The sequence below is a fragment of the Salmo salar genome, chromosome 13 (assembly GCF_965601325.2).
Source record: "Salmo salar chromosome 13, fSalSal1, whole genome shotgun sequence".
In the NCBI taxonomy this organism is placed as follows: Eukaryota; Metazoa; Chordata; class Actinopteri; order Salmoniformes; family Salmonidae; genus Salmo; species Salmo salar.
The window spans coordinates 27,461,039-27,477,328 of NC_138303.1; the positions used below are offsets into that span (position 1 = coordinate 27,461,039).

At 43.7% G+C, this 16,290-nt stretch overlaps 2 pseudogenes across 1 annotated transcript; one reads left to right on the forward strand and one right to left on the reverse strand.

The window, feature by feature from the left end:
* Positions 1-49: 49 nt before the first annotated feature.
* LOC145859992 (voltage-dependent L-type calcium channel subunit beta-4-like) lies at positions 50-9,625 on the reverse strand (annotated as a pseudogene).
* Positions 7,871-16,248, forward strand: LOC106566719 (putative ATP-dependent RNA helicase DDX23; annotated as a pseudogene). Its single transcript, XR_014380003.1, has 18 exons — positions 7,871-7,948; positions 10,251-10,396; positions 10,573-10,579; positions 10,652-10,743; positions 11,025-11,112; positions 11,198-11,263; positions 11,438-11,577; positions 11,851-11,973; positions 12,305-12,417; positions 12,610-12,747; positions 12,887-13,114; positions 13,729-13,878; positions 13,981-14,153; positions 14,264-14,506; positions 14,693-14,845; positions 14,945-15,053; positions 15,152-15,326; positions 15,479-16,248. The product of XR_014380003.1 is annotated as a putative ATP-dependent RNA helicase DDX23 (transcript).
* The last annotated feature ends 42 nt before the right edge of the window (positions 16,249-16,290 follow it).

Consider the following 16,290-nt stretch of genomic DNA (forward strand, 5'->3'; position numbering starts at 1 on the left):
AGAATGTAAGACAGAGGAAACTGTAACCCTTTTAAAAATTGTTCTTCATTCATTCAATTAATTCCTGTGTTACAGAAAACTGCAAAAACGTTAATGAGGGATGAGTGAGAAGACGGATGGACAGACAGACAGACAGACAGACAGACAGACAGACATGAGAGAGGGAGGGGAGAGGGTGAATCTGGCATAGTACTGTAAGAGCTGCAACACAACAACCACATAAAGACCTCCCCTACCCTAATAAAGAAACCCCTCCCATAATCTGTCCTCTTTCCATTCTCCCTTCTCCAACTATCTCTGTTCCTCTCCACCTTCCCTCCTCCTTCCATATGAAAGCATCTCACCTGTAGGCTAGAGACGGCTGAGGGCGGGATCATGATGTTCTGCTCCAATAGCCTGTTGATAGGGGTGGTGCGGGGAAGATGAGTGGCACGCCAGTAGACTTCTAAGTATTCAGCTAAGTGCTCACATGCATCCTCCAATTGGTTCTCATCCAGAATAACATCAAAAATCTCCTATTAGGGAACAGTGGGAGGGTAATCAAAGCCAGACAGTTGGTTGGGTTGCAATTGTGAATAGTACTGTATGGTGGGTAAGCAGGTAGCCTAGTGGTTAAAAGTGTTGGGCCAGTAACCAAAAATTAAAAACCTGTCGATGTGCCCCTTGAGCAAGGCACTTAACCCTAATTGCTTCTGTAACTTGCTCTAGATATGAGCGTCTGATAAATGACTGAAATGTAAAATGTGTCCGCGTACAGGGGGGCATTGAGACAGCTTGTCCCCAGGCATCATCTGCACGTTCAGATGTTTGCTCTGAGACTTCCCCCGGGACTTGATCAGCCTCTGGAGCACCTGGGAGAGAGTGGGGAGGAGAGACAGGGAGAGAGGGAGATAGAGGAGAAGGTAGCTTTATAAAGAAGGATTTATAAAGGCTTAATAAACAAGAGAAATTCAAAAGATGAAAAGATATCGTCATATATCCTCAATGAGGCCCACTTACACTACATCTGTGTGTGTGTGTGTGTGTGTGTGTGTGTGTGTGCGTGCGTGCGTGCGTGCGTGCGTGTGTGTGAGTACTCACCCAGGCTGGAGCGAGTATTGGATCTCTCCATGATGGGCCTCTTGTTGAGGACAGATCTCTTGGCTAGAGAAAGGTCTGCCGTGATGCGTGTAATGGAGATTCTGCAGGTGTCAAAAACAAAACATGATAAACACAAATAACACAAATACGCTGCTAATACACACTACAGATAGAAGACCACAGTTGTGATGGTGATTCAGAAAGGGACCAAACAGAGAGAAAGCAAACAAAATAACAATTGTGTCATAGATGTGCATATGTAGCAGTGTCAGGTGTGTGCGTACTGGTAGCGAAGTCAGGTACAGGAGAGCAGAGAGTTATGAACAGGCGCACTCTTTATTGAGACAGGAGAAACCAGCAGACAGACGCAACTGCGCCAAAAACCTCCAGCCCATAGGCAAAAGTGCACAGTAATTTATGTTTAACAATAAACATCTTCCTGAACAACACGGTATAAGTAAACCAGTCTGGCGCGTCAACAATTAACATGTAACAAACAATTTCACACAAAGACATGAGGGGGAACAGAGGAATAAATACATGCAGTGTGATTGGGGAATGAAAACCAGGTGTGCAGGGAACAAGACAAAACAAATGGATCAATGAAAAATGGAGCGGTGATGGCTAGAACGGTGACGTTGACCGCCGAACGCCGCCCGAACAAGGAGAGGAGCCGACTTCGGTAGAAGTCGTGACAATCAGTGGGATGTTGTTCCCCTAGATTATGCACCAAGTTGCACACAAGGACCAATTCAAATAGTCCAGGTCAAGAGGGGATGTTAATAATTTGATAATGATAATAATAATTCAGTGTGTTTTTTAAATTTAATTACAGCTGCATAACTAATGTTAGTTTTTGGTGTACAAACAGTTTTTCATATCAATATTGTACATACACGTTATTGTAAAAGTTTTGTATATTTTGGTTTGGCCAATCGCGGGTTATCTGTATTTCCGTACCTCCTTATTGTTCTCTCTTGCCTGACCTTTGGCTAGCAAGGTATGTTGTCCTTGGCTCCGAAATTGTTCGATATAAAACCGTGGTAATGTTACACAATGTGCTGTTATGCAACTATACGTTTGTTACAATGTGGACAATATAAAGATTTATGTTAACAAGTTTCACCGAGCTCGCTAACTAGGGTACCTATGTTAACTTGTGAGTACTTGGGACAGTGGTTGAGTGAGTGTCCATGTGCTTGTGCAGGTGCCTGAGAGCTGTGACTGCGCCAAGGGCTAAAATATTGTGTGTTGTCTCTTCGTGTGCAGGGCAAATAAAAAGAATCCAACCAGCAGACCTCCAGTTGTGGCAGTGTCCTAATTAAAAGTACACAACGCAGAACGAACCACGCTACACATACAATAGAGAAGTAAACAATTAACTACATGAATCTGCAGCTGTAGGTTAATTATGATGCCTGTCTATACTAACCTTCCATCAAACCTGTGTTTCAGGAAGTCAAACAGAGATTTCTGCATCATATATGTCACCTGAGAGAGGGTAGAGAAAGACAAAGGGAGAGAAAGATCTTGGATACACACATATCATTTTCAAAGAAACTAGCTAAGCATCAGGATAAAAAACATACAACTTTACCCCAGTATCTCTAAGTCTAAGCATCCAGCTTCACCATGCACCTTTGGCAAAATGTGTACAGTACGTGAGAAATCCTCTTCCCTAAAGAAGCATACTTTGAAATTCATTGAATTTGAACCCCAGATCAAATAAACATCAGACAGCATTAACAGTTGAAGTAGGAAGTTTACATACACTTAGGTTGGAGTCATTAAAACTAGTTTTTCAACCACTCCACAAATGTATTGTTAACAAACTATAGTTTTGGCAAGTTGGTTAGAACATCTACTTTGTGCATGACACAAGTAATTTTTCTAACAATTGTTTACAGACAGATTATTTCACTTATAATTCACTGTATCACAATTCCAGTGGGTCAGAAGTTTACATACACTAAGTTGACTGTGCCTTTAAACAGCTTGGAAAATTCCAGAAGATTATGTCATGGCTTTAGAAGCTTCTGATAGGCTAATTGACATCATTTGAGTCAATTGGAGGTGTACCTGTGGATGTATTTCAAGGCCTACCTTCAAACTCAGTGCCTCTTTGCTTGACATCATGGGAAAAGCAAAAGAAATCAGCCAAGACCTCAGAAAGAAAATTGTAGACCTCCACAAGTCTGGTTCATCCTTGGCAGCAATTTCCAAACGCCTGAAGGTACCACGTTCATCTGTACAAACAATAGTACGCAAGTATAAACACCATGGGACCACGCAGCCGTCATACTGCTCAGGAATGAGACGCGTTCTTTCTCCTAGAGATGAACGTACTTTGGTGCGAAAAGTGCAAATAAATCACAGAACAACAGCAAAGGATCTTGTGAAGATGCTGGAGGAAACACGTACAAAAGTATCTATATCCACAGTAAAACTAGTCCTATATTGACATAACCTGAAAGGCCGCTCAGCAAGGAAGAAGCCACTGCTCCAAAACCACCATAAAAAAGCCAGACTACGGTTTGCAACTGCACATGGGGACAAAAATCATACTTTTTGGAGAAATGTCCTCTGGTCTGATGAAACAAAAACAGATCTGTTTGGCCATAATGACCATGGTTATGTTTGGAGGAAAAAGGTGGAGGCTTGGAAGTCGAAGAACACCATCCCAACCGTGAAGCACGGGGGTGGAAGCATCATGTTGTGGTGGTGCTTTGCTGCAGGAGGGACTGGTGCACGTCACAAAATAGATGGCATCATGAGGAAGTAAAGTTATGTGGATATATTGAAGCAACAGCTCAAGACATCAGTCAGGAAGTCAAAGCTTGGTTGCAAATGGGTCTTCCAAATGGACAATGACTCCAAGCATACTTCCAAAGTTGTGGCAAAATGGCTTAAGGACAACAAAGTCAAGGTATTGGAGTGGCCATCACAAAGCCCTGACCTCAATCCTATTTGTGGGCAGAACTGAAAAAATGTGTGCGAGCAAGGTGGCCTACAAACCTGAGTCAGTTACACCAGCTCTGTCAGGAGGAATGGGCCAAAGTTCACTCAACTTATTGTGGGAAGCTTGTGGAAGGCTACCCAAAACGTTTGACCCAGGTTAAACAATTTAAAGGCAATGCTACCAAATACTAATTGAGTGTATGAAAACTTCTGACCCACTGGGAATGTGATGAAAGAAATAAAAGCTGAAATAAATCATTCTCTCTACTATTATTCTGACATTTCACATTATTAAAATAAAGTGGTGATCTTAACTGACCTAAAACAGGGACATTTTATTTGGATTAAATGTCAGGAATTGTGAAGAACTGAGTTTAAATGTATTTGGCTAAGGTGTATGTAAACTTCTGACTTCAACTGTAGATCAATGAATTAGCCAAACTTGGTGTTATTAATTCCACTGTCTGAATTAGATATTATTCAGCTGTGGCGCAGAGAGAGAAATGAGAATGTTAATCCGTATCACTAGTTGGAGCAGACTAGAGGTTGCGCTTAACTGGTTCTAGGAAAGTGTTTTTCAACCAACCGTTACCTCAGATGGTTAGCTTAACTGGCACCCATTTAGTCAAATCTCCGGTGTAATTCGGTCCCCCAAGGAAGAAGATGCATAGCTTGCCTGCTCCTGGTAGAGAAACTGTTTTAAGCCTTACTGGAAGGGAGACAGAGAGAGAGACGTTTACCTCATAGCCCTTCAGGGACGGTCCTACTAAGACCAATGGCCTCATAGATGGGACGACGTCATATGGAGGAATGTGTTCCTGTATGAAAGAAGAGCGAGATACCAAGGGAAAGAGTGTTAATCAAAGCTAGAAGTTCCTATAATTGGTGAAAAATTACACCCTGTAAAACAGGTTCATGCTTGTATCAGAGAAAACTACATTATAAAAACCTATCTGCTTTTGCTTCTGTTTGTCTTTTGAAAACAAATTAAGTACAAGGTCTGATGTTGTAATTCGTATATTTACCACCAGATGGCGACATGGTCCTCCAGCTCCCAGACACCATGTCACCCAGGCTAGAGGGAGAGTTCCCCACTCTTTTCCTGCACAACAGCAGAGAGGAAGAGGTGAAGCAAGAGGTGTTATTTACTCTGCCCAAAATCTGTCCACGAATATAAGCCCACGAAGTAAGGCATTTTTGTATGGAGATCAATGAGAGAGTGTTGAAAAATGGTCAACAAAAAATGTAATTGCTAATTTGCCTCCTGAGGCTTATTTGATTTAATAGAAGTTTTGTAATGTTTACATTGTAACGAATGCACTGATTTAAGTAGACACTCGTGTCAAAATTGTCAAAGACTCCAGCTTCTCTCATAGACTGTTCTCTCTGCTACCGCACAGCAAGTGGTAACGATGCACCAAGTCTGAAACCAACAGGACCCTGAACAGCTTCTACCCCCAAGCCATAAGACTGCTAAATAGTTAACCAAATTGACCCACCTTTTGCAGTCTTTTGCCTCATCACATACGCTGCTGCTGCTTATTATCTATCCTGTTGCCTAGTCACTTTACCCTACCTATATGTACATATCTACCACAATTACCTCATACACATGCACATTTTTATTTTTTGTATTTTTTATTTCACCTTTATTTAACCAGGTAGGCTAGTGGAGAACAAGTTCTCATTTACAACTGCAACCTGGCCAAGAATAAAGCAAAGCTGTTCGACACATACAACAACACAGAGTTACATATGGAATAAACAAACATACAGTCAATAATACAGTAGAAAAAATCTATATACAGTGGCGAAGTAATTCCAATATACCAATTAAACACTGGAGTGATTGATGTGCAGAAGATGAATGTGCAAGTAGAGATACTGGGGTGCAAAGGAGCAAGATAAATAAATAAATACAGTATGGGGATGAGTTAGTAGGATGGGCTATATTACAGATGGGCTATGTACAGGTGCAGTGATCTGTGAGCTGCTCTGACAGCTGGTGCTTAAAGCTAGTGAGGGAGATATGAGTCTCCAGCTTCAGTGATTTTTGCAGTTCGTTCCAGTCATTGGCAGCAGAGAACTGGAAGGAAAGGCGGCCAAAGGAGGAATTGGCTTTGGGGGTGACCAGTGAGATATACCTGCTAGAGTGGGTGCTACGAGTGGGTGCTCCTATGGTGACCAGTGAGCTGAGATAAGGCGGGGCTTTACCTAGCAGAGACTTATACATGACCTGGAGCCAGTGGGTTTGGCGATGAGAGTGAAGCGAGGGCCAGCCAACGAGAGCGTACAGGTCGCAGTGGTGGGTAGAATATGGGGCTTTGGTGACAAAACGGATGGCACTGTGATAGACTGCATCCAATTTGTTGAGTAGAGTGTTGGAGGCTATTTTATAAATGACATCGCCGAAGATCTCGATTCTTAGCATGGTCAGTTTTACGAGGGTATGTTTGGCAGCATGAGTGAAGGATGCTTTGTTGCGAAATTTAATTTTGTATTTGAGATGCTTAATGTGAGTCTGGAAGGAGAGTTTACAGTCTAACCTGACACCTAGGTATTTGTAGTTGTCCACCTAGGTATTTGTAGTTGTCCATATTCTAAGTCAGAACCGTCCAGAGTAGTGATGCTGGACGGGTGGGCAGGTGCGGGCAGTGATCGGTTGAAGAGCATGCATTTGGTTTTACTTGCATTTAAAAGCAGTTGGAGGCAACGGAAGGAGAGTTGTATGGCATTGAAGCTCGTCTGGAGGTTAGTTAACACAGTGTCCAACGAAGGGCCAGAAGTATACAGAATGGTGTCGTCTGCGTAGAGGTGGATCAGAGAATCACCAGCAACAAGAGCGACACCATTGATGTATACAGAGAAGCGAGTCGGCCCGAGAATTGAACCCTGTGGCACCCCCATTGAGACTGCCAGAGGTCCGGACAACAGGGCCTCCGATTTGACACACTGAACTCTATCAGAGAAGTAGTTGGTAAACCAGGCGAGGCAATCATTTGAGAAACCAAGGCTGATGAATCTGTCGATAAGAATGTGATGATTGACAGAGTCGAAAGCCTTGGCCAGGTCGATGAATACGGCTGCACAGTAATGTCTCTTATCGATGGCGGTTATGATATCATTTAGGACCTTGAGCGTGGCTGAGGTGCATCCATGACCAGCTCTGAAACCAGATTGCATAGCGGAGAAGATACGGTGAGATTCGAAATGGTCGGTGATCTGTTTGTTAACTTTGCAAAATGATGAACTTGGATTAGCTAAGCCAACGTGTCATTGGAAAACAGGAGTGATGGTTGCTGATAATGGGCCTCTGTACGCCTATGTAGATATTCCATTAAAAATCAGCCGTTTCCAGCTACAATAGTCATTTACAACATTAACAATGTCTACACTGTATTTCTGATCAATTTGATGTTATTTTAATGGACACATTTTTTTTTTTTAAACAAGGACATTTCTAAGTGACTCCAAACTTTGAACGGTATTGTATCTAACTCCATCACTTCAGTATCCTTTCCCATGTAAATATGGTATTAGAACTGACTTTTTAAATATTTCCTGTAAATAGTATGCTTACCTACTTACTTTATTGTGTATTTATTAATCTTATTTCTCATGTTTTTTTTCTAGTAATATTGTTATTGATTATTGCATTGTTGCAAGAAAGGCATTTCACTGTACTTGTACTTGTGCATGCGACATTGAAATTTGAAACTACTGTATGAGGTATGGATTAAACTCCACTGTTCAACGACCCTGGTTATTTTATACCTGTGCGCTAAACTCAGAAACTACAATTCCCAAAATCTGAATCCGCTGTTAATTTCCTGTGGCGTCGTGCAAGAAGGCGGCTTGGTACTGTTAAAGGGAAGATAGTTGGGAGGCATTTAGTTTTCAAGTGGCAAAGGTTCGTAATTAAAGTTTTATACATGTATTTTACCTCTGTGTGCTGTAAAAACCTAAAGGTGCAGTATTTATAAATAATGTTTGGACTTGAATCCACGAAACGTAGTCTGTCAGGTAGTCATTGTAAACAAGCTTGCTTGCTAGGTAGCTAACGTTAGTTAATTAGCGAGTTAATCTTGCAATAATAATCATATCATTCTTGCTAATTACTTGACATTTAGGTAGTTCACTAGCCAACCATGTAAGCCAGGGGACAACAACTAATTCAAGAGAGCTTGCTAACTAGCTACCGTTAGTTATACTGAACAAACATATAAACGCAACATTTAAAGTGTTGGTTTAATGAGCTGTAATAAAATGTAAACAAATGTTCCATCTGCACAATAAACGTATTTCTCTCATTTTGTGCACAAATTAGTTTAAATCCCTGTTTGTGAGCATTTCTCCTTTGTCAAGATAATCCATCCACTTTACAAGTTTGGCATATCAAGAAGCTGATTAAACATGATCATTACACAGGTGCACCTTGTGCGGGGACAATAAAAGGCCACTCTAAAATGTGCCATTTTGTTAGACAAAATGCCACAGATGTCTTAAGTTTTGAGGGAGCATGCAATTGGCATGCAGAGTGCAGGAAAGTCCACCAGCTGTTGCCAGAATTTTGTTAATTTCTCTACCATAAGCCGCCTCCCACGTCATTTTAGAGAATTTGCCAGTACGTCCAACCGCCCTCACAACCGCGGACCATGTGAATAGCATTTTGTAGGCGAGTGGTTTTCTGATGTCGACGTTGTGAACAGAGCACCCCATGGTGGGGTTATGGTATGGGCAGGCATAAGTTACGGACAACAAACACAATTCTATTTTATTGTTGGCAATTTAAATGGACAGGGATACCATGACGAGATCCTGAGGCCCATTGTCGTGCCATTCATCCGCCGCCATCACTTCATATTTCAGCATGATAATGCATGGCCCATGTTGCAAGGCTCTGTACACAATTCCTGGAAGCTGAAAATGTCCCAGTTCTTCCATGACCTGCATACTCACCAGACATGTCACCCATTGAGCATATTTGGGATGCTCTGGATCGATGTGTACGACAGCATGTTCCAGTTCCCGCCAATATCCAGCAACTTTGCACTGCCATTGAAAAGAAGTGGGACAACATTCCACAGGCCACAATTAACAGCCTTATCAACTCTATGTGAAGGAGATGTGTCGCGATGCATGAGGCAAATGGGGGGTCACACCAGATACTGACGGTATTCTGATCCACACCCCTACCTTTTTCTTAAGGTATCTGTGATCAACCGATGCATATCTGTATTCCCAGTCATGAGAAATCCATAGATTAATTAATTAATTTCAATTGATTGATTTCCTTATATAAACTGTAACTCAGTAAAAATGTTGATTGTTGCATGTTGCTTTTACATTTTTGTTCAGTATAGTTATGGAGAGCCCAATATTGGACAAAAGGAGCCTCGCTAAAATGACTTTAGTCTAAGGACCTTAGCCTTCTGTTTGAAGGGTGAATTAGCTCTGGAAACCAAAAAATGCCATCTAAACGTGAACCGATTCTCAATTGTGCTACGGTTCTAGAAACATAAATCCATCTACTTTCATATCACAAAAACATTTTCACAAATGCAAAATACACACTTACTGTGTCCATTGTTTTAAAACCGTTGCAGCCGACTATTTTTCAGTCACAACGTGTTTGTGGCGTCTCTTCCGTTTACACACAGGTGTTCGGAGACGCATATAGCTAATTAACACAGGTAGTCCACATGGTCAGTTTTCCCTAAACAAGCGCTGCAATATGTAAATATGGCCGTGTGTGAACCCTAACCCTATAAAGCTGTGTATCAATTTAACCTTTTGTTTTTTTGGAAATAATTTCTAGCCGATATGAAAGATAAGGTCCCTTATGCTTCCAAACCCATATCACAAGCGATGCATGCTATTGTTCAGACCAAGCATCACGGCTTTAACATAACTCCCTACAGAAGACTCCTTTGTCCAATGACTCGTATGTGTACCGTAATGGAACTGAGAGTCATGATCAAGTGCTAGTTGTGGAGTGTGATTTATTCCATCACTAAACACTTAACTAGAATTATCATTGTATTTGATGATTAGCTAGTTGATAGGATGATGGTAACACCATTAGGTGTTGAACATGAAATCGATTAAAGGAAGACAATAAGAAGTTTATGGGGGTTGGTGACCTAATACACTGAGACAATGGCAACATGGACTTGAGGACCTACAACTCAGAACTCCTTCTGTTCTCACAGATGGCTGGTGAATCAACCGACAAGAACCATGCAGCAGAGACCTCAGGAGTCAAGGATAAGGAGCGGAAATGCAAAGGCTCCCCATCCAAGGACCGGAAACCACGCCAACGCTCTCGTGAACGCAACCGATCCAAATCGGCAGAAAGGTTTGAATGATGCATTGCTGGTAGTGGGTGCATGCGAACAAGTAGCCAGAATCATTTCGACCTTTTGGTTGAAGTGAGTAGATATTCACTACGATATGGCTTGGAAAAACTGTCAACTATTCTGTCTAGCGAACAAGATCTGGTATCTGACTCTATCTTCCCACTGTATGTGAAAGGTGTCCAGTGGGTTTCTAAAAATGTGTATCACAAGTTGGTAATATTTCTATGTATCTGACCTTTCCTTCCCCTCCAGAGGACAAGGAGCGCGACCGGGACAAGGACAGAGAGGGGGGTCGCAAGGACAAGAACATTCACCGCAGAGACAAAGACCACAGTAAGAAATCCAGGTGTGTAGGCTTGAGTCAGACTGCTGTTTTAGTCACAGGGTGACTATTGGGTGCAGGCCTGAGCAGATTACAAGATCATTGTGTCCTATTGATATGGTTCCACCCAGAGACGTTAACTTCTGTAGGCATTATAAAGATCTGATATTCTCAGCAGAATGTGTGTGGAACATCTGGAACGCGCCCGCTTTGTGTCTTTAAAACATCCCTCACGTAATATGCAGAGCCATTATCAGAGATTTTTTCTTTACCTTTTCAACTTGAGTGGTTGCTTCTCCTTACAGAAGCGTCTCCCCCAAGTCCAAGGACAGGATAAAGAGGGAGAAGGATTTGAAAAAAGAGGAAGATGATGAGAAAAAGAAGAAAGGAAAGGTTAGACAAGGGAATAGTCTCTCCAAAGCCCAGCTAGCTACCACTTAGTTATGTATCTTGAGTTGTGATGGTGACTCTCTCTTAGGTACAGCCACTCTCTCTAGAAGAGCTTCTAGCCAAGAAGAAAGCGGAGGAGGAGGCCGAGGCGAAGGTGAGACCATAAGAGTACCCATTTAGTAGTCTCTGTGTTTGGTGTTGCAGTGAGGAGCAAGATGGGAGTGTAACAATCAAGAATCTTAAGGTATGTTTCTCCACACAAAATGGGTTTGTAGTTTAAAATCTCTTTCCCTTTATTTCTCTCCCCCTCTTTCTTTTTTTCTCTCAGCCCAAGTTCCTGTCCAAGGCAGAGCGTGAGGCGGAGGCTCTGAAAAGGAGGCAGCAGCAGACTGAGGAGAGGAAGAACACTATCGATGAGGACAGGAAAAAAGAGGAGGATGTTCCAGGACATCGGGAGGAAGATGATGGGTGAGTAGGAGGAGCTTGGGGTTAGTCAGGAGGAAGGTGAGTGGGAGTTGGTAAGTCAGGTTGCAACATTCTGAAAGTTGCTGACAGAAATGTCTTCTAAAGAGCTTAAATGATTCCCTATTCTACATGACAGAGAAGCATGTCTATTCTACATCATGTATTTCTATCTGAACGTTCAGTAATGTTGCACTCCACTGAACACAGCATAGGTCTCTGGTATCACTCTGTTAGACACTTATTGTGAGCCCAGAGGTTTGTCTGTCCGTTTCCCAGAGAACCCCCAGGAAAGGGACAGACGAGAGCGGATGGAGTGAGAACAACGGGGACCAAGCGGACAACGGAAGACAGAAGATCAGAGAGGAGAAGAATAAGGGCAAGGAGCTCCAGGCCATCAAGGTTAGTCTGGAGATTGAGGTTCTACCTTGGGCCGGCTTCAGGAACACAGGCTAAGCCCATTTCTTGGTTGTATTCATTTGTGCACACTAGAAAAACATTTTGCAACAAAATTTTAAAACAAAGTTTCTTATTGAACAACGTAATTTAGTCCCACCCTGTTTGTCTTTTTTCATGTGTTGGGTGCCTAGTGAATACGACCCTGGACTAAAAAGCATGCTCAGTGGGGATTCTCTGATTTAGTTAAATCACAAGCTTTGATATGATTGGTTGAACTAAGTGTATGAGCAGGTGTACTGTGCCTTCTCACATCTGTCTGTCTCTGTCCAACCAGGAGCGTTACCTGGGCGGGACTAAGAAGCGCCGGCGGACACGTGACCTGAACGACAGAAAGTTTGTCTTTGAGTGGGACGCCTCTGAAGACACTTCTACCGACTACAACCCCATGTGATTCTGCATATAAACGCTGGGACGATAAAGTCACAGTTTCACAAACATGGTGTTGTAGATATCATTTTTTGGTTACGTCCATGGTGGGGTAACACCTGGTTACAACCTTCAATCACTTTGCTCCTTAAATAGACATTTTGCTTTCAACTACTCTCTTCTCTCTCCCCAACTTCTCTGCCTCTGTCTCAGTTATAAGGAGAAGCACCAGGTCCAGCTGTATGGGCGCGGCTTCATAGCTGGTATAGACCTGAAGCAGCAGAAGAGAGATCAGTCACATTTCTACGTGGACATGATGGAGACGAGACGCACACTGAAGGAGCAGGAGGAGTGAGTCACACACACAATAACACACCTGACAAACTACCATGCTCTCTAACACTTCAAATCTATGTCTTTAATTTACAGAAACAGCTAAAAACGGTTCATTGTCGCCCTCTAATCTCTGCCCTCCCCTCCTGCTTCTCAGGGTGCTGCTGAAGAAGGTGCGTAAGAAGGAGGCCAAGCAGCGGTGGGATGACAGACACTGGTCCCAGAAGAAGCTGGAGGAGATGGCGGACAGGGACTGGCGTATCTTCAGGGAGGATTACAGTATCACCACAAAGGGTGGCAAGATCCCCCCCACCCCATCAGGAACTGGAAGGAGTACAACCTGCCCCCACACATCGTGGAGGTCATTGACAACTGTGGCTACAAGGTCAGCTGTGAAGACTTCAGATACAGACACACACGTGCCCAGTACCCAGCCCTGAACTAGTTAGTGCCGCTAGCCGGCTACCACCCGGTTACTCAACCCTGCACCTTAGACTGCTGCCCTATGTACGTAGACATGGAACACTGGTCACTTTAATAATGTTTACATAGTGTTTTACCCATTTCATACATATATACTGTTTTCTAGTCAAGTCCATCCTATTCAACTATTGCTGTAGATATATATATACTATTCGATCCACTTATTCTACAGCTATAGTACATATTCTATCCATGTACTGCAATGTCTCTACATCCCATCATATACATATATATTTATATTCCGGACTCTGACATTGCTCGTCCTAATATTTCTATATTAATTCCATTATTTTACTTTTTAGATTTGTGTGTATTGTTGTGTATTGTTAGATATTACTGCACTGTTGGAGCTAGGAACACAAGCATTTTGCTACACCCGCAATAACATCTGCTAAATATGTGTATGTGACCAATAAAACTTGATTTGATGTGTGCACACATGCCACCTTTGGGTCTTCCCCTGATCAGCACTGAAGCCATTACTTGCTGTATTAAAATGTTTCCCTTGTTACCCAGGATCCAACGCCTATCCAGAGGCAAGCTATACCCATTGGTTACAGAACCGTGACATCATCGGCATGGCTGTGACTGGTAGCGGTAAAACAGCTGCTTTCCTCATCCCCCTATTGGTCTGGATCACTACCCTGCCCAAGGATGAAAGGTGAGGCCACCTCCCCAGCCAGAGGGTTATCCCTCACTACTCTGTCAAGAGTTGCATGTCCTTCTATCGAACCACATCTTCTCAACTCATCTTTCCCCTGTTAATGTAGGACTCGGACCAGGGTCCGTATGCAGTGATCCTGGCCCCCACCCGTGAGCTGGCCCAGCAGATCGAGGAGGAGACCCTTAAGTTTGGTAAACCTCTGGGGATCCGCACCGTGGCCGTCATTGGAGGTATCTCCTGGGAGGACCAGGGCTTCCGCCTCCGGATGGGCTGCGAGGTCAGACACTAGAAAACGCGCGCGCACACACACACACGCAATAATAATGCCAATATGAAGACGCATGCATGTGAAGTCTGAGTAAACGTATTTTTGTGTGTGTGTTTCAGATAGTGATAGCCACCCCGGGTCGTCTGATAGACGTGTTGGAGAACAGATACCTGGTCCTGGGCCGCTGTACCTACGTGGTACTGGACGAGGCTGACCGCATGATAGACATGGGCTTCGAGCCTGACGTCCAGAAGATCCTGGAGTACATCCCTGTGACCAATCAGAAACCAGACACGGACGAGGCAGAGGACCCAGAGAAAATGAAGATGAACTTGGAGATGGGAAAACACAAGTACAGACAGGTAACAGATTGTTACACACATTCAGCTACAGTAGGTGATGTATGTATGACAGAAGCCTAAACAGAAACTCACACACTGTAGAAAATGTCAGCTTAAGAAGATAATTCTCGTTCCCCTGCCCTTCCTCCTATCCCTCTCTCTTGCTCGCTCTCCCTTCCTTCCTCCATCCGTCTCTCTCTTTTTCAGACAGTCATGTTCACAGCTACCATGCCTGCAGCGGTAGAGCGATTACCTGCGTAATTACCTGCGTCGTCCAGCTGTGGTGTACATTGGCTCAGCTGGAAAACCCCACGAGAGAGTGGAACAAAAGGTCCTGCTCATGGGAGAGGGAGAGAAGAGGTAACACACACACACACACACACACACACACACACACACACACTGCTATCCCTGAAGCTGTAGCTAATGCTGAGTCTCCCTTGTTTTCTCGTCTTCCAGGAAGAGGCTCCTGGAAGTGTTGGCGCGCGGATTCGAGCCGCACATCATCATCTTCGTCAACCAGAAGAAGGGTGTTGACGTGCTTGCCAAGTCTCTGGAGAAGATGGGGGTGAGACCTCCGGCGTTATTATTCTGGGATATGTTTACCAGTCTGACCTGGGTCAAATACGTCTCTCTACTTTCTCTCTCTCACCTGGTCTCTCTCAGTACAATGCTTGCACGTTGCACAGTGGCAAGGGCCAGGAGCAGAGAGAGTTTGCCCTGTCCAACCTGAAGGCTGGAGCCAAGGACATCCTGGTGGCCACCGACGAGGCTGGGAGAGGTATCGACATCCACGATGTCTCCATGGTGCTCAACTACGACATGGCCAAGAACATCGAGGGTAAGACCACCTCCAGAACCTTTGCTCCTGGGGTCACTCACCTGTCAGGTTTTTGTTACATCATAGCAACTTTGCACAGGCTGCCATTGCACGTCCCTCCATATTTGTAGACATTCTTTTTACATATTGTGACATTGCCCCCTCCCCTCCAGACTACATCCATCGTATTGGTCGTACGGGTCGTGCTGGGAAGAGCGGTGTGGCCCTGACCTTCCTCACTAAGGAGGACTCATCGGTGTTCTACGACCTGAAGCAGGCCTTCCTGGAGAGCCCAGTGTCCACCTGTTCCCCTGAGCTGTCCAACCACCCCGACGCCCAGCACAAGCCTGGGACCATCCTCACCAAGAAGAGACCATCTTTGCCTAAAGTGCCAGATCAAGTTATATGTATACACCTCGCTTGGAACTGCCACCCTGTACACACACTGGGTTTTCAGTCTTTTTGTCTCTCTTTTGCCGGCTCAACATGTACTGTATTCCCCTCCTTCCCTCGGTTTCTTCTATACTGTTCTCATCCTCTTTCTTTTGCTTTTCTGCATCCCTCTTGCCACCATCTCCAGTCCTCGACCCTTCTCATAACTCCATAGTTCTGCTTTCTCTTCTGTAGTCCGGCTGCTGTATGAAATGTTAGGCTGACGTTAGGGCATGGGGATCATATAGCTGTCTGCTTTAACTACAGGAGAATAGAGGGGTTCTGATGTCTGTCTGGGGAGGGAAGGTATGGATCATCATGTGAGCTCCAAGTCTACACATATTTCAAAGAGCCACTATAACCAAACAAAAACTGGCCCTAAACACCAACAGAGAAAAGTGGTAGTGTGATGTCGTTGTGTATAGAATTATTTTTTAATTCATTTGAGTTAACCATGTTAAGCCAGTAAAGAATAATGGGTAAAGAGATACATTAAATACCTGGTAGATGTGATGTGTTCTTTCTTCAGCTGGGTATGATGAGTATATTGGAA